Genomic DNA, 18,944 nt, shown 5'->3' with positions numbered 1-18,944 from the left:
AGGATTAACAACTTGGAAATGCTTAAAATTAAAAAAAAAAAACCACAACAAAAAAAGTCGCATTAAGAAGAGATAAAGCTGAAATAATGGTTTTACACCCTAACACAGGTGAATATAGCGGCAGGGCCAGCCCACAGGGGTGGTGTAGCCAAACAGTTCAGTGGCCACAGAGATGACATGAGCCTGGGGACATCAAGGCTCTGAATGTCACCAGAAGAGCAGGACACGAGGTCACTGCACACATAACACCCCAGTGGTTCACAGTCCACGCACCCCATGGGCACAGAGCATTCCAGCACTGCCCAGCTGAAATCATTCCCAGCTTACTGCTCAGGAACAACTCGTCCAGGACTGCAGCTCAGCAATCACAGATAAACAGCCCTGGAAAGCAGCCCGGGAGCGGGCGCAGTGCTCCAGGAGGAGCAGGACATGGCCACTCACAAGCAAGACAGGCAAGAAACTCCCAGATAAGGTGCACACCGAGGCAGTTTTAACAACCAAGAAAAAAAAAAACAACCGCACAAGAGCAAGTCTTGATGAACAGCATGGAATTATCTCCCTGCAAACCTTCTGGGATGCACTCGTCTCCACAGTCATAGCACAGGCACCCAGGCTGTGATTGTGGCAGCTGCGAGGCTGAGCTGCGCTGCTCTCACAGAACACTCCTCATTTCTGGGCAGCAGCTTTGCAGCCTGCAACTCTCCAAGGAGCAGCTATCGAGGGATGCAACCAGGAACCACTGCAGGGATGGCACTCCATCACAAACGGGCACAGGCAGCTACAGAGCCCCAAGCACAGTCCCACAGCTCAATGCCAAACCAGTCTGAAAGCCCAAGGAGAGCTGCAGAACAGCTGCTGGAGCAGAATGAGCAGTAGCGCAGCACCTGAGCAGGTGAGGATCAACCTGCTCCTACCCCAAGCCCCTGCCCGTGCTCTCCTGTCCTTCCCCTCGTGTTCAGCAGCCCCGCTCTCCGAGGGGAAGCTGGCGAGCTGAGGGTAAACAGCTCTGCTCAGTCCCTCTGGGGAAAAAGAAAGAAAAAAAGCTTTCCAACGTCACTGAAATGGAATGTGAGGGAACCAAGTGCACTTGTAGGGGGAGAGAAAGGACAGCCTCACACTCCAGCCTGTGTACACAGCACTGGGCTGGGGAAGGCACACATGGGGTATCCAACAGTGCATCTGCTAAAGATCCCTTCAGCTCTGAGGGTCTGAGGAGATATTTTGGTTCATAGAAAAGTTATGTTAATCCAATGAATCATTTGATAGGAATGTACAGTCATCCAATGCAATGGAAAATGTAGAGATTCGAGTGTTCGATGCACGCATCCAGAATAAAAGGTTAGGGTAACACTTCTTCCAAAGGCATTACTCATCTCTGCCTCAGCTGCACGTCCCTGCAGAGGTGTGCAGGAAGGAGGATGAGCAGCATCAGTAACTTATCAGCTGCAGTACAAAACCACCAGGTAAGAGCCATAAAAAGCAGAAAGCAAGATCTAAACCATTCCTAAAGGAAGGGGTCTTTGTGCAGCAGGGTCACCTCCTCACCCATGCAGCTCTGAGCAGGTGACGTGGACTCCAGCCCACTGTCACAGCATCCCAAGACATTCATGGCATGGTGGGACTCGCCCTTCCAAAAGCATTATGAGAAGTTCTCTGTCTCAAAGAGCTGACAGGGTTTGCTGAAGTGCTGTAGCTATTCATCTAAGGAGAAAGAAGAGAAGATGCAAGTCTTGGTTGAAATCAGCAGGAATTCTGCATTATTCACAGGCTTTCCTGGGCTCCTAAAGCTGCACTCCAAAAGAGCATCCAGTGACTGATCAGAGTTTCTGCAGTGGCTGCTAAGGACATTAATTTACAGAGATGAAGCACCCCAGCAACTCTAAATACAGCCCATTCATCACTAGGTAGGGGTTTATTTCCAAGGCCATGACATGTTGTGATGTAAGAGGTAACAGCACACAAGCAGATGACTCCCTCACACGGCCCGTTCTGCTGGAAGTCTGGGAGACAGGCACTGGATTCACCCCAACAGGAGGTAAGCTGGAATCTCTCCCATGCCACACACCCTCCTCAAACCCCTCCTCAACTGCACTCGGCTCTGCTGAGAAGTAACACAAGGAAAAGAGCATATGGATAGATCCAAAGCTATTCTGAATCACTGCTGGCTGCCAGCAGACATATTGCTGTCATTAGCCTCTAGCTCAATCGCAAGATTTGTTTCTGAAAAGTCTTTGAGCCAACAGATTATATAAAGCTCAGACCCTTCCTCTTCCACACGAGCTGATAGTCTCCTCGCGGGGTGACTGGTGTTTGTGAGGAAAACACTCATCCCTGCACACACGAGGATGATGCAGCTAATCAAAACAACTTCCCCGGCCAACAGGCAGTGTGCTGCAGCCAGAGCTGTGCTGCCAGCTAATACCCAATGACAGGAGCATGGCATGGCACAAAATCCAGAATGGTGTGGGCTGGAAAGAACCCTTAAATACCATCCAGTACCATCCCCCGGCCATGGGCAGGGGCACTGCAACTATCCCAGGCTGCTCCAAGACCTGTCCAACCTGCCCCTGGACACTTCCAGGGATGGGGCAGCCACAGCTTCTCTGGGCAACCTGTGCAGGACTTCACCACCCTTCCAGGTCCTGGGAGGTCTCCACACAACCTTTTCTTCTCCAGCCCCAATTCTCAGCCTGTCCCTGTAGGGGAGGTACGCTTATCAACTGCATGGCCTCCTCAGGACTTGCTCCAACAGTTCCATGTCCTGTTCATGTTGGAGATCCCAGAGCTGTGCTCAGGACTCCAAGTGGGGTCTCACAACAGCAGAGGGGCAGAATTCCCTCCCCAATCCTGCTGCCCACACTCCCTTGGATGTGTCCCAGGCACCCTTGGCTTTCTGGGCTGCCAGCACCCACTGCCAGCTCACAGTGAATTCTATCATTCATATTGATCCTGTAGTGAAAATCTGCAGAGATCAGAGCTTATTTACCCCAAAGCCTGGAGCAGGGAATGGTGTGACCCTCTCCTGGCACTGGGGTCACACCATTCCCTGCCCCAGCACCTTCCCAGCTGTGCTGCCTGACCCAGCAGCCCCGTGGAACTGGCTCATTAACTCACAAGCACTTGGAAATAACTGCAGGTTACTGCCCAGGGTTCTCTGTATCTTTTATCTAAACAAAATGCTACAGGACCAGGCTTGTTTGGTGCAACAACGCCCTTGTAGCTTCTGCTCCCGGTAGCAAGTGAGCAGTTAGCTCTCTACACCTCACCTGGCTACTTTATGCCATCGTTTACAAACCAAGGCCTGAAAAAATTAAAAAATATATTGTGTCTTCTGAGCTGAGAAGTGAATACACCCTTTTTGCTTTACTAGTACACAACAGGACTGGCCCCTGCCAGGTTCTGATAAACTCTTCGTGGTTTAAGCTTTACTGGAAACCAAGCTTCCTACCTTGCTAGTTTTCCATATTACCCTCTCTCATTAAGCAATTCAGAAGCTCAAGTAGGAAATCAGAAGTGAAAGGAAGGTTCTTAATCATCAGATCTAAACAACACTGGTTTTCGTCACCTCGTAACTCCTGATAACCACCATCCTCTGGTGCAAGCTGTCTCACACACTGCATTATCTTTACACCTTCAGGTGTCTGAAGGAGGTCAAACAAACACACTGCAGTTTCCTTGCAGAAGACTGGCAGTACTCCTGTGGCGGGTTAATGCTTGCAGTGGGATGAGGTCTATAATTTCTCTACCTTCTGGTAACTCAGCTGTAAGTAACCACGGTCCCTGTCCTACAAGGAGTCTAAAAGAGACAAGGCGAGTGCAGAAGCCCCAGGGGTGGTGAGGCAGAGTCAGCCAGCCCAGCACAGCCGCCAGTTACTCCTCAGTAACTCGCTGCTGCTCGGGATGTGCTTCATCCAGCAATTCTCAACACAAAATACATAAACAGTCCCTGGAGCACAGATGGAAGCTGATCCCTATCCCCTCCCAGGGGAGTTCCCTCATCACTAGGCTACAAAATCATGTTCCCTCTTGCTTTCAGCCCTTTGATGATAGAAATCTTACGTTCCTTCCTACACAGTGCCCCGGTTTCAACATGAGAGGCAGAGCCTCTCCTCCCTCCTCAACTGGTAGCTTGAGGATTTGGGCACTCTCAGAACTGGAGTCAGGGATGCCCCAAGGCTCGAGAAGATGCCTCACCTGGTATCACACTAAGTGCCCTTTCCCAGCTCTCTTTCACTCACCCACAGGGTACAGTGCTCATCTGCCACTGAGGACGCGGCTGCAGAAGACCACAGGAGCACTGACCTTCCCTGCCCAGGGATCTGCTCTTCCCATGAGAGCAGGATGCTGAAGGAAAAGGTCAAGTTCTTGAAGAGCAGAAGCCATTCAGGGTTTCTCCTCATGGCAAATCACAGCTGTACAACAGAATTTTGCCGCAGTTTTTTTATTTTCAGGATTCCCAGCCTGACTGCTCACGAGCCTCCTGTACAGCTGATACCCACATAGCACGTCCTGTACCTGCCTGGCCAGGCCCCAGGGTGTGCTGAAGGGAACAGGTGAGCTGAAACCTCTCCTCAACCTCCCCTGCCTGGCTGCACGGCTCAGTCCAGGGTCCTGTGAACAGGGAATCCCCACCCCAGGTATGAATGAAGGCTCACACCTTCATGTGCTTCAGGTCACAGAAGCAGCAGATCTTGTAGCTTGAATTATACTTAAAAAAAAAATCCAATTGAAATTCAGGCTCTATCACAGCCTTGCACCGCAGCTTCCCAGAGTCCTCCAGCTGTTTGTTCTCTCCAGGGAAGACAGATAGGTTGCCAACCAAGACTGCACTGTGGGATTAGCCAATGTTTATGAAGTGCTTTAAAGATTAGAAGTGTCACCTATGTGCTAAATATTTCTCTGGCACTATCAGCTCGAACAGCACCCGAGTATCTTGTATCTCCTCCTGCTGATCCTGAGCTGGTTGCCCAAGGCGTCACTCAACCTGACTCCCAACCACTGCACTTGGCACTAATTCCAGGGGAGGTCTGAGACATATCACAGGAGAGGACAGAATCAAGGAACCACTTAAACCCTAACTTCTGAAAACTACTAGCAGAGTAATGACAGCAGTATCACCAGGAGAGGCTTAGGGATTTATGTTTTTACAACATTCTCATACGTGTGTGTGAGATGGAACACCCTGGCGTGAAGCCCAAGCGTGCAGAGAGAGGAACTCACCCGGCTCACCCAGATGGAACTGGCTGGGCAATGGCATGAAAAGGTACTTTGTACACATCAGCTTGATAGGAGCTAAATGGATCCCAACTCCTTCATTTCCCTCAAAGCTCTTGGCAATGCTCTTGCAGTGCCTGGATTAAGGAACCGAGCAGTGAGTGCGAGCACACGGGACAGCAGCGCAGCACTGCTCAGGCCCTCTGTGCTCTACACACACTGTCTAAACTGCAGGGGTGCACCTATTTTCCACCTTTCTTCCTCCCGTTCCCAATTCTCTTCCCGCTAGAACACAGACAGAGCCTGTGTCAAGACCTTTCTACTGGTATCACACAGAGCCAAGGCGTAATGCACACCCTGTTACCCAGATCCCATCCATCCTCTGAGGACTTACACTGCATATAGACCTAGAAACCTCCAAAATACAGAGCTCAGCCTTCCCCTCAGCCTGTGGGTTTCACCAACAAAAACAGAATCCAACAACTATTATCAAGCAGTTGAAAAATGAAACATTCAATTTCAAGAGTTTACTCTGCACTGGAGAGAGAGAAAAACAAAGCTGGAAATCCCTCACTTTATAAACAACAGCTCCTCTGAAAGCACTGTCAATAGGAAGTTGTTGCTCTAAACTGTGTACACATTTGGCTCACAATTTGCCAACAATGAGGAAAATGAACTCCACGGAAGGATTCCCACGCTGGGAACTCAGTGCTGTCACCCAAAATGGATGCTGCCAGGGCCAGAGCAGCAGCACCGTGCCAAGAGGAGCCGATTTGCACCTTTGTGTAGGGCACAACTCTCTTCCTGGCCTTTGGCAGAGCATCTGGGGGAGGAATCCCTCCAAAGATGACAAGGTAGGAGCATGGCAGGAGGCAGAGCACAGCTGAGGTGACAGCGCTTTTCTCACACAGCTTTAATGGTTTCTGTATGGCAGAAGGAGCAGAGCCCCAGGCAGGAGCCTGCAGAGCTGCCCTGCTGGGGATAACCCCAGCCAGGTGTAGTGCACATGGGCTGGGCTGTGCAGGTCGCTGGGGCTGACAGCTGCCTCCAGCTCTAGGTGACTCACTCAAGTCACACATCATAAACACTTCTTACTCCAGCCCTGAATTAGGAGCACAGGGCTCTGAGAACTCAAACAAAGCTCCTGTGACACATGCCATTCCTGCAGAGCCTCTCCTGAAACCAAAGGATCAAAGCAAACAGAGGACTGGAATTGCCGTTCAAGATCTTCAAACACATTTAAGATAAGAAAAGAAAACGTAGCAAAAACCAAAATGCTATCTTAATCACCATTTTAATTGGGAGTTGATACTCCTATTCTAACAAAACCACTGGAGCATCCATCCTAGCACTGAATTCCACCACTCAGGTGCACGGCTGAGGCTTCCAGCAGCAAAGGGCAGGAGGCACCACTGCAGACTGTGCAGAGCAGCCTTTGTTCTGGGACCCCCGCGAGGAAAAATCTGCCAGGACCAAAGCACGGCTCCCTCCAGGGCGATAGGATCTGACCTCGGAGCACAGGAAGCAAGCTTTGTTCCAGGCAGCGGGGAAGGCGGTGCTGCCACACCGACACTGCACAAGGTTTGGGACTTTGGAGACCTTGCAGCTGGTGAAACAAGAAGCGTTCTGCTGCTCACCTCAGACGGAGCAGCCGGGTGCCTCTGCAGAGCTGCTCTTGTTTGGACAAGCACGTTTGCACTGGTGTCTATTTGAATGATGACTCACTCCAACAAGCCAGGGCACCCTACCACACACAGCCCCGAAGTGCTGACTTAGGGCTTGGGATGCAAATCCGGCAGGAAGCGGCGCTTCCCGACCAGGGCCACCCAAGCCTGGTCACTGCTGCCATTACCCTCCTCCAACTGCAGTCCCAGCCTGCATGACAAATCCAAAGAGAAGATGACAAGAACAAGAAAATTGTATAAATTACTCTTCCTCTTAGAGCGCTTCTAAAGTTGCTTTTCTTTTTTTCTTTTGCTATTCGTGCTCTCCAAAGCTGACAGCCCAATTGTGAGTTCCTTGTGCGCCTCTGAGGGACTCGGGGCAGGTGGGTTCTGGGTGCCTTCCCAGCACCCTGTCCCCATCAGGAATGCTGCCCAGCACCCCATCCCTGGCTTGGAGGCGAGCCCGTGGCCACCCCGCTGGTGGCACTCCTCCAGCCACTTCCACTTTTGTCTCCCCTAACATGTGAGAGTCACAACCCGTGACCAGCCGGGCAGTAATTGCCGTATCGATTTCGATGCTCCTCCGGCTGGAGCAACGCCTGTAACTGTAAACCATAAACCTTTTAATATCCCGCTCAATTATGGGGAAAACAACTCCTGAGCAGCAGCACGGAGGGAGCATCGTTCAGGGCCCGCTGCTGAGCCTGGCTGGGGATGGCCAAACCACACTGAGACACTGTCAGGGGGACAGAGCACAGCCAGCCCTTCCACTTGTCACTGGCAATGTCGGTGCTCTCAACCCTTTTGTGCTGACCTCGCCAAAGAGCTGAAAATGCTGCAACACACGGAATGAGAAGACAGATAAGCAAACTGATGGTGTGCCATTAGAACGTGACTTAGTGCTCGTGCAGCCTCTGGGCTGCTCACAAATCCAAGAGAGAATCGAGGAATTAGGCAACTATGTCTGGGCACTGTCACACAAGGCAGACTTACAACCTCTGTTATTTACAAACAGTTTCAGGGAAAGGGAAACAATCCGAGTGACTGTGTGGCATTTAGAAAACATTCCCATCCACTGCAAAAAGCACAGACTCATAGAGCATCCTGAGTCAGAAGGGACCCATGAAGTCCAACTCCTGGCCCTGCAAGGGACAGCCCCAATGCCTGAGAGCATTATCCAAACACTCCTTGAGCTCCTGTAGCCTTGGGGCTGTGGGCACTTCCCAAGTCAGGTGCTTTGATGACATAAGAATGAGATCAGTGGAGCACACTTCTAATCCCCGACTCCAAACCCTGGCGTGGGTCACCTTACCAGCCCTTTCCCCAGGAAAAGGGGCAGGTTTGGAGACACTCAGCCTGGAGAAGGCTCCCACCTTGCTCCGTGCAGACCTGACCCGCTTTTGTCTCGCTGTGCTGTGAGCCAGCAGGACTTTGTTGCCATGGTGAAAGCTCTGACACGTTTAGTTTTCCCACTAATTTCCTGCTGCACTAAAGCTACTGCTGCTCTGCACCTCACTGCCATGGCACAGCAACAAGGAACCCCAACACCCCCAGAAACAGGGAACAGATCCAGCCATGTGCTGGTCACTGCCAACAGCACTGCTCCAGGCAACTCTAGCTACACCTCCGAAATATCCTAAACCCATCTGGCTTTAAGCCCGACAAAAGTTCAGGAGATTTGACCATCACTCAAAAAGAGCCAGACAATTCAGTGATCTCATAATTAGGGGCTGTATCCCACCTTACCTTAAAAGAAGGTGGTGCATTTCAAATCCTAGACTGCAGTCAGCAAACCACCACATTTTCCTTTGGGTTCACATGAAGGGACTGAGTTCATTCCCAACTCTGTCAATGGTAAGTGAAAACAAGGATCCAGTTGTGTCTGTGGAACCAAACTGGGACCAGCAGCACACGCACACGAGGAAAAGCAGAGACGGAGGCCCACACTGTCAGCTGATGACTCAGAAACTGCACAAGCGCCCACTGAGTGGGAAAATACCCATAGTCAGCCTTCACTTGTCATTTTACTGTGTAATGGGAGTCTCAGCTTGGATGAAAAACACATGAATATTTTGTTCTGACTAAGCACAGGTTTCCCCATGTACCTCAGCTCTGCCAGGGCAGTGGGCACACGACACCCACGCTGCAGCAAGGGGGAGGGAGCGACCGTGATTTCCTTCTCCACTAACTCTGCACTTTGTTTCTAACATAAACCAGCTGAACTAACCAGCAGAAAGGAAAAGTCTTAGGATTTTTTTTTTTAATCTTACACTTCCCAGAGCAGCTCAGGGGAAAAACAGCCTCTGTGGAAGCCAAGTATTAAAATCCTCGTACGGAGAATGAATCAGAATGATTTTTATTGGTTTCCAATGAGATTGTGCTTGAAAACAAACAGTTGCTGTACGACTGACAACCCCCTCACTGTGTCAGAGAGATGGGAGAACATAGATGGGCTTTGTGGAGCTGAGAACATGCTCCTTCATGGCTGCTGGGGAGCAATTCGATTTCATTAATGGTACATCCACAAGCACAAAGAAATAGAGCACAAGCTAAGCTGTATCATCAGCAGTTTGCTGGGGTCTCCAAAAGTGCTGAAAGCAGCCACAGCTGCCCCAGCCTCGGGGTGCAGAGGACACGGGCTACGGCAGGAGCTTCCCGAAAAAGAGCACCATTGTCTGGCGGCCACCTGGGAAAGAGCAAACCTGCCATAAATCACCCAGCACATGATCCTTTCTCTGTCCAAGGCAGGGGAGAGGCCGGGACAATTCCCGGCAGCAGCAGTGGCTCGGGGGGAGCCGGGAAGAGCGGCGCAGGCTGCCCGGAGCCCGTCCGTCAGCAGCACTCCAGCCACCCTGATAACCTTGACAGAGCCACTTGCAAGATTACAGCCCAAGGATTTCCTACAAGCACATCTAGAGAGGAAGGACTAAGTACCAAGACTAATACTTTTCATCTTTGGTTGCTGCCGTGCTGTGAGCTTCAACGAAAATTTGGGGCATGCAGAGACATGATCACACTGTCACAGTGACTGACTAAAGCAAACCCTTTCCTGTAGCACTAATTATTTCAGCTGAAAGGGGCACAGATGAACATCTTTAAGAATTTAGATATCCATGTGACAAGAGGCATTTTTTTCCCCTAATTTATTCACTGTCACTGTCTGAAGACTGTATCATAGAAAATCTAACTGGCTCTGCCTACCTGGCAAGGGTACCCTGAGCATCAGCACTGCTGCAGACTCCCGCGAGCCTGCAGGAGCAGCACGACACCTGAACAGACTGTATCCTTCCATTCCACAGACAGGAACCAGCTCCAATTAGGCTCAGTACTGCAATTCAGGGTGTTATCTGATCACACTTCACACACAATGACACACAGCTCATAAACATATTCCTTCCATTAGGAACACTTCACATTGCGAAATGCCACAATTAATTTTTAGGCATCAGCTCCAATGCAGCTGCCTTTGCCCAACTGCAAGAAGCCTCAGGGCTCCAAAGATACTGTCCCCTGACAGGGGCCAGAAACACACCTGGAAGGACCTGATGAGCCTGAACACAGGCAAAAAATTCAGCAACACTTCAGGTTACATGACAGCAGATCCCAGAGCCTTTAAAAAACCCCTTGTGCCCACAGCGACGGCCATGGGTCTGTCACACACCCATCCCTGCTATCCTCCCTACACATTCCAAGAGTATTCCTGCAATGAACACTCTCTGGACGGACAGAGGTTATGCAGGAAAAGGCACAGCTGAAAGCCCAAGTCAGCCAAAGAGCCAGGATGAGCTGAGACTGACTTGTGTAGGTTAGGAAAAACCTGGAAAAAACGTGTCTTCCCTTCTGCTGCAGAAATCCACGCACACTTTCCCAGCCTTGAAAACACCTCGCTGCATCCCTCTCATTCAGAACTCTTTCCAACAGGACCAACCACATTTTAAAAGTTATTGGAAGGAGACAAGAAACATCCATCTGCTTGCTGAAAGGCAGCAGACGCACACAGCCTCCAAATCCAGACTTTAATTGAAACACTTTAATCTGCTGCCGCGGCCCCGCATTCTCTGTATTCCCAGTAGTGCCGAGGCGTGTGCTCAGCTAATGGAGCTCTGACAGTCGTCCTGAGCCTGGCTCCCTGTCAAACCACGCTGGCCTCCAGCTCCGGGCCCGCAGTCGCACGCTGATACCCCACAGACTCCTTTTCTTCTAAACCATCTTCCAAATACACTGTAATTAATGTCCTATAACTGCAGCCGAGGCTTTAAGGAGCTGAAGGCAGAGCCAAACCATACAGGAGAGTGGCAAACGTCGAGGAGATCCCAAACTGCAATGGCAACACCCAAGTGGGCAGTCAGGAACAGCCACCTCCTGCATTGCACAACGCCAGCGCTCAGGCCAGCGCCTTCATCCATCTGCGATCACGGCGCTCAGCACGGACCGCTCCTGTCAGCAGGCCCTAGCCAGGCAGCCAAGGCAGGATTTGGGAGGCTGGTCAGGCTCCCACTCCAGACCCTGGGAAGACAAGGGCAGTTTCTCTCCATGGCTCAGCTGAGCTGCTGCAGGCTCTGCTGAATCAGCCTCTGGGCAGGCTGACCCCAGCACTGCCTTGCCAGGCCAGGTGAACCTCAGCCGGCTGCTGCTGCACCTTGCGCTGTGCCAGAGCACGTCTGGTTTCTGTGTCTGCATCCCCACCCTCCTCACCCGCTCCTTCAGACAGGCTCTCAGGAACTGCAGCTCCCAAAACCCACAGGGAGGTTTCCCAGGGCTGCATTCACCTCTGACAGCCATCACAAACCTTCCACAGGCAGCCACTCCTGCACATGCTACAGCTGAGGGGCACCAGCCAATACTCATATTTATACCCTAATTCCAAACCTTCCATGGCCAAAGCACTTCCAAGAAGAGCATCTGCACTCTTGCCACTGAGCTATAGCCACAAAGTGCAGACCTAAGCCCCCCTCCCCAGGATAAAGCTCCACATCTTGCACAGAGGGATGCTCCCAACACACCTGCACTGCACAAGGACCAGCTCTTTCCTACAGCTCTTACAATCTGCAGCTGCCCTGGCTGAAAATTGTCCCCAACACTGCATGCAGAGAATAAACCAGAAGCATCAGCAACATTTTTCTGGGATCAGACTACGCGCTCTGAAAGGAGCCAATGATTCAAGATAACACCCGGCCAGGTCAGGCAGGCTCCAGTGAGATCCAGCTCTGCTGCTCCTGCTGAGCTGTCCCAGGATCTCCTGCCCATCCTCTGATGTGCAGAGCAGAGCTCAGCTCGGCTACCCCACACACGCTGGGCTATTTTTGAGCCCAGCGTGTCAGTTCCACTGGCTGTGGGAGTTTGTTTGTGTGGGATAGCCTGATCCAACTACTTTGAAACTTGGCTGAAGCCACAGAATTCCCTTTTCATGGAACCCTTTTGATGGCCATTTAGCATAGAGGGCGAGGTTTAGCCTCAACTAGAGAGACTTGGGGTCAGAATTACTAGAAAAAGACACGTAATGACTAATAATGAATCAGCCTTCAGTGGTTTCTTCATTTAAGTGTTAACACAGAACATTAAACCCCTGGCCTGGGATCAGCAGAAAGGCCCTGAATGCATTAAATGAGTACAATGGCTTAACTAGAGAATCTCCAAATTGCTCTATTTAAACCTGTTCGAGCTCAAAGCCATTTCAACCTTTGCTCATGCAGGTTCAGCTAAATGCAGCATCATGCTGGGGGTGTGCAGAGCATGAGAACCACCATGACCACACAGGGAAGTCACAATTCTTGCGAGAATCTTTTCAGCCAAGGAGAACTTCCACCATGATCTGTGAATTCTACTCTGCTGGCAATGCTGGAGCAACTTCCCAAAGCTTTACTTTCATGAGGAAAAACAGAGCTGTTAAAGCAATCGTCTTAGTGAGAGCAAGAAGGGGCAGCACCAGTGCACAGGGCTGATACAGGACCCAGGGAGAGGACGTGGGAAAAAGGAGCTTAGAGCTGTTTCTCTGTGAAAATGTCTAATACCCAAGGAGCCCAGTCTCCCAGCAACACACTGCCATTTCCTTATTTCCCTCTCACGTAATTCCTCCTTCAAACACAAATGAGGAGACAGCTTCTAGAAACCCTCATTAGGGCTCTGCAGCATTCACCAAACCTCTGTGAGACCCTCCTGGAAAAGAGACACCCACAGCCCTTCCTCCTCCTGCTCCTGCCAGTGGCTTTTCCTCACAGGGGCAGCCTCTGTACCTGCCCAAAGGTGCCACCACCTCCTTCAAGTGTTGATTGCCTCCTGCTGCAGCATCCCCAGAGCTCTGCTACAGCAGATATTTGGGAGGAAGGGACTCCAGACATGAGGTGAGGAGCAGCCAGGTTGAAGAGGTACAGAAGTTGTACCCATCTCACCCCCCAAATAAGCTAAGAACCACACAGCTGAGAAGTAGGTATTAATTATCCAGGCTCTCTTAGAATATTCTCCCTGCCCAGAAAGGCTCAGGACTCATGCCACAGGCCCCCTAGCTCACCCTGCCCACTGTCAGCTGGCTCTCCTGTTTCTACCTGTTAGCATCTCAAGAAGCAGCCTGGTCTCTAATTCAATCATGCTCTGGCATTAACATCTTGGTAATCAAATGTTATTTTCTATAGCAAGAAAAACATTGTAATGAAACATAAATGTCAGTATTTCAGCCCACAGTTGATACAGGCAATGGCTGTCTGAGGTTTTAAGGAAATATTCCCTCTTATCCCCACTGTGGCAACTCTGCTTAGCCAAAGTTCATTTCTAGCTTTTAGGCTTTTGCTAAATCTCCCCACCAAATGAGAAGTAAAGTACAACTCTCCTGCAGCACACAAGCGAGGAGAACAAAGGCCCTGTGAGCAGCAGGATAATGCTGCCCGAGGAATTAGCCATCCACAGCCATCAGCTTTCCTTATGGCCAGGAGAAATAAGAAGCAGGTGAAGCACCACCAAACACTACAAAAGAAAAGGAAAAGGACTGATGAAAGGTGACCAAGTGTGGGTCCTTACAAAACCAGCAGCTCTGCTATTGAACAACTCCATCTGACACCAGGCTGACGAGTCAGGGCAGTGCCAGCACAGGGCTTATCACAGGGGCACGCTGGCTGCAGGGAGCAGGCAGTCCTCAGCCAGCCCAGAGCCACGAGCCTCGCTGCAGCATGGCCCAGTGGGCAGCAGCAGGACACAGCAGCCACCAAGGCTTTTCCATCTTCCACCCTCTGGGCTGAGAGCACTTTGCACCTGAGGAGAGAAACCCAGCCAGGCCCTGGAGCCCACCGTGCTCAAACCAAGCCTGAGTGCTCCCACAGCAAAGCCCAGCTCTCCATGAAGTCTGCCAGCCCTCTTTTCATCCTGGCTTCCAGGGCCACAGTGCCCACCTCCAAGAACTCTGGTGAAAAATGTGTTCCACTGATGACTCCAACTCACCCAAAGACAAACCACAGAAACTAAACCTGTTCTCTCACAGAAGGGAATGTCCCCTCCCAGAGAGGGCAGAGCTGCCTCCCGTTCTCCAGAAATGGCTTAGCTCCTTAAAAAGAAAAATCAGCTTGATTCTAGCCTTTCTCCAGTTGTGCTTGTGCTGGTAGAAGGGCTGTGTTCTGCCAAAGATTAAAGCATCATGGATTTGGGTTACTATCCAGTAAAACAACTCCAGGTACCCCTTAAACAGGATCTCACAACAAGGAAGCTTGCTCTGAGCTTTGCCTATCCAGATATTACTGAAATTTAACTCAAACCTAAGTTGACAACCAGCCTGCAAAAAGAAAAGGCAGCACAGCAGGAAGATCACTGTACTTGGGAAGGAGCTGTGTTCTCCCAGGACTGTCAATCCCATTTCAAGAGAAAGATGGATGTGAACGTGACTCCTGTCTCCCAGTGAAACACTCCATGAGAGCAGTACAGCCACGGCAGGTACACGCTGCTCCGTGCTCCAGTTGCACCTCCAGTCACATGGAGCTGATGGATGGGATGGAGCCAGGACAGCAGAGAGCTCTCAGCAGTGCCCAGCGACCACAGCATCCCTCTCTGTCCTCCTCAGCCCCAACAGCTCCTGAAGGCTCAAACACAACAGCCAAAGGGCACGGGAACATAGGGTATGTGCTCCTTGGCACACTCAGGAACATTCCCTGACCAGCCCTTATGAAAAAACGTGGCACTAAAAACAACCCCACCGCCTGAACAGAGCTGGAATTTTAATGAAGTCACTTGGATGATTTATAAATGGAAATTCTGTGAAAAACAATTCATTCAGCAGGTCACTCTGAAGATTTTTAGCACAGAAACAAGGGTTTCTTTTAAAAGATGAGGAGACAAAAGGAAGGGAGACAGAAGGAGGGATGCAGCAACATATCCCACAGGTTCCAAATTCATCCCGGTCAGAGCAGTGGCTCCAACTCCTGCCCAGCCATCAGAGCAGCTCTGACAGAGCACATGAGTCCAACTTTGCATGGGCAGGGACTGAATGTAAATTGCTGCCTTGGTTAATACGTAAATTGCCGACTGTTCCCTTCTATTCCATCGGCTTCAGCAGAGACAATTATGAATACAGGCCTCCTGCCCTTTGGGATGATTAACATTCCCCTTCCTCAGTGTCCCCAGCACTGCTGACCCACATTCAGCTCCTGAAATGCAGTTCTATGTAAACTGCAACGTTTGGTGTCAGCAGAACGTGCCAGCCCAGCTCCTTTCCCTAAATAAATGCAGTGCTCAACTTCCCAAGGGCCAGGAAAATCCCATCCTTTAAGATCAGACCAGGCATCCATCTACCCTCCACTTCTCTTTTTAGGGAAAAGGGGATACAAGCCAGGAATGTTATCTTGAGCTGTCGTGTCAAAGTCCACTTGACCTGGTAAATGTCCACCGGAAAGGAAAACAGGATCCAACACTGATCCACAGACCACCTCAAATTCCAGGCTCAGCAATGCACACCAGTCAGTAATTTCACCTTCTGGAAAAGGCCCAAAATCACGGGGTACATCTATTTCCAAGCTCACAGAGACATTCACAGTGGAATTCTGTCTGAGATGGTAAAGGAGCACAGTTCCCAAGGAGGGGCTGTGACGAGCAAACCCGCTTTTCTCTAAGAGAACGTGACATGGGGTCAAGTTTGTGCAGGGATTTGGTGGCTATATTTGACCTGCCCAGTTCTCTTACGCAGCTACTACTGGGAGAGCAGGATCACCTCAGGAAGGGGCTGCCAGCACAGGCAGCAGCCGGGCTGCGCTCGCGTTTTGTGATCAAAGAATTCTTTCAGATCCCAAAATGCGACCATTTTGCCAAGGTTTTACTCGCTTCCAAGTTGTTTCCATTAAGTCAAAGTGTTAGAAGTGTAACTGTGATGAAGACAAGTTCACAGTAGCATTATTTTGTATTCGCACTGCCAGTCAAAAACGCTCCCCCATAACGATTTGCCCTTTCCAATGCATTTACATCAACACCTCCCTTCTAATCTCTTGAGTCCCAGAGCCTGAACCAAGCGGCTCCTTTCTCCTTCCCCACTCCTCTCCCAGAGCCAACAGCAACAGTTCTGTCAGCAAAGGAAAAGTACTGAACCCACAGTGCTCAGGGTCTGCAAGCAGAACCCGATCCATTCACTCACACTCCTCTCCAGAGACTGGGATTTGAAAGGAAACCTGACCTCGGAGTTGAGAAAGCTTCCAGGTCAAGTTTCAGCTCCAAGCTCTCCCAGCTCACCCGAACAGATGGCAGTTGTTCCAGCACAGGTATTTCCCCAGGCTCGGGGAGCCCCCAGAGTTCAAACGGACAGGGACTGGATGTCCTCCGCGCAGGGAATGTGCTGCAGGTCAAACCTGCTGCTCCAGAGCCCCCAGCACCTCACCATCCCACCAGAAAGCCAATTCCTGAAGTCCACAACCCACCCTCGGTCACTCCAGGGCAGTAGGAATGAGTGTGCACTGCTATAAAGCAAAGCTTTCCAAGCTTAGTATCCCCTTCCATCACCCAAAGCCAACGCACAAAATCCAGCCTTGGCCCTGTAAACGTGGAACACAATTTCCAGACAAAATTTGTGTGCATATTCTGCCATTCTTTGGACAAAATCAACTCTTCCAGCTCAAAAGATGGTCTCTGCTTTGGTATTTTACAAACTTCAGAGTCAGCACCACTGAGAAGAAACCTTGACCCAAGGAGGGAGTCTGAAAACAGAAACAAGGAAAGCAACTTGGAGCTAGATCCCTCATTTTCCAGGAGTGATCTCCACGCAGAGGGGTCAGTCTCCTGCACGTGAACACATCACCCTGATTCTCTCAGCAAGGTTCAGGTTCATCATGGGGAGCACAACAGCACAGAACACCTCAAGTGCAGGTTAAATTGTGGCATCGAGCACTTGCAGGCACAAAATAGCTGTCAGGGCAGGCAAATACAGCCCAGCTCTGAAAAGAACTGTCCAGGAGGTGTTGTAACTGATGTTTAAATAGCCCCTGAAATTAATTTCACTTTATTATCCGGGCAAAGAGCCAGAGCTCCAACAAACCAAGGCGATGGTGGATTTGTCCTCCTGTTTCAAAACAATGCTGCTCCTTAAACTGACAGAGGGGCAATCCCCGAGAGTGACAGAGGGGCAATCCCAGAGAGTGACAGAGGGACAGCCCTGGGAATTGACAGAGAGACAATCCCTGAAAAATGACAGAGGGACAATCCCTGAGAAGTGACAGAGGGACAATCCCAGGAACTGACAGAGGGACAATCCCAGCCAACACCACCCTGCCTCTGCAGCGCTTCCAAGGAGCCAGCACGGAGCCAAGAGCAGGGCAGGCGCAGGGCTTTGGTTCAGGCCTGTCTGCTGCCCGCCCATGCCAGCCCCGCTGCCCGCAGCTCTGCTCCTGCCGCAGCTCCGGCAAGATCCCGGTGTGGCACCGGTGCATGCAGCACGGCAAACCCTCTCTCCGGGAGCTCGGTGTCACGGGCACGACCGGCAGTAAGCGGCGAGATCTCCTGCCATGTTCGGGGCTCACCTGAGAGCGCGGCCGTACCTGGATCCACCTGGATTCGCCGCTCCCTCGGGAGGCCCTTCCTCGCGCTATTCCCTGCGCTTTCCCACGGCCCCGGAGACCCGGCCACGACCGATTCTCACCGTTTCGGTAAGAAACGACCAGCCCCCCGCTCGCCCTCCGCGTGCCCCCCGGCACGCCGGGAGCATCCCCGGGTACCACGGGAGCATCCCCCCCGCTCCACCTCCACGTTATCCCGGTGCCACGGGACCCGCGGGGACACCCGTGTAACCCGTGACAGCGGCCCCGCTCCCCGGCAGCGCCCGCTCGGGGCCGCGGCCGCTCGGGGCCGCTCCCCGCTCAGTCCCCGCTCACCGGGGCAGCGCCGCGACCCCCGCGGAGGACTCACCTTGGCGCGGGTCACCAGGTGCGTGGCGAGCTTCACCACGGCGAAGTTGCCCTTGCCGATGGTGCGCTCGATCTCGTAGTAACCGATGCGGGCGGGCCCGGGGGGCCGCGGGGGCGGCGGGGCCGGGGAGAGCCGGGGGGCCGCGGGGGGAGCCCCCGCTCCGCCGCCTCCTCCCGCCGCAGCCGCCGCCGCCATCTTGTCGCGCGGAGCGAACCCCCCCGCGGGGCTGCGGCACCGCGTGAGCTCATCCGCGGGGGGGCGCCGGGGGGCGGGCGGCTGCCATGGCGACGGAGGCGGCGCTCTGACGTCACCGCCCGCGTCACGGCGCGCGGACCGCGGCGGGCGCCCCCGCGCGGCGGACGGTGGGGGGAGGAAGGCGCGCTGCGGGTTTGGGGAGAAACCCGCGGGGAATGGGAAACGTGCTGCTGTGACGTCACGACATCAGGGAACACACCCGCCCCCCCCCCCCCCCCCGCACACAATCACACGCACTCCCCGCCTACATACCCCTGGGTCACGCCTGACTTCGGGAGGAGAATGACGTCACAGGGCAGTAGGATGACGTCACGGAGAGGGGCTGCGGTGGGACGTTGGTGCTGCGGTTTTGGGGGAGAAACCAGTGAGATATGGGAGATGATTCTGACGTCAATTCCCAGTGGGGATAGCTGGATGATGTCATGGCGAGACCGCCCCGCCTGGTGCACC

General features: G+C 52.1%; 1 protein-coding gene across 4 annotated transcripts in view; it reads right to left on the bottom strand.

The window, feature by feature from the left end:
• SIK3 (SIK family kinase 3) overlaps positions 1-18,776 on the bottom strand; it is a 70,289-nt gene extending 51,513 nt beyond the window's left edge. For 2 of the 4 annotated variants that reach the window (XM_062508692.1, XM_062508694.1), the window contains exon 1: positions 18,240-18,302. The gene's annotated coding sequence lies outside the window, so the exon portion shown is untranslated. Of the gene's footprint in view, positions 1-18,239; positions 18,303-18,746 lie in introns of those variants that run through there. The other 2 variants (XM_062508693.1, XM_062508691.1) reach the window with 2 other exon arrangements.
• Positions 18,777-18,944: the final 168 nt, after the last annotated feature.

Source organism: Cinclus cinclus, chromosome 25 (assembly GCF_963662255.1).
Source record: "Cinclus cinclus chromosome 25, bCinCin1.1, whole genome shotgun sequence".
NCBI lineage: Eukaryota > Metazoa > Chordata > Aves > Passeriformes > Cinclidae > Cinclus > Cinclus cinclus.
Note: the sequence above shows the minus strand (reverse complement) of the source record. Positions and strands in the feature narration are given on the sequence as shown.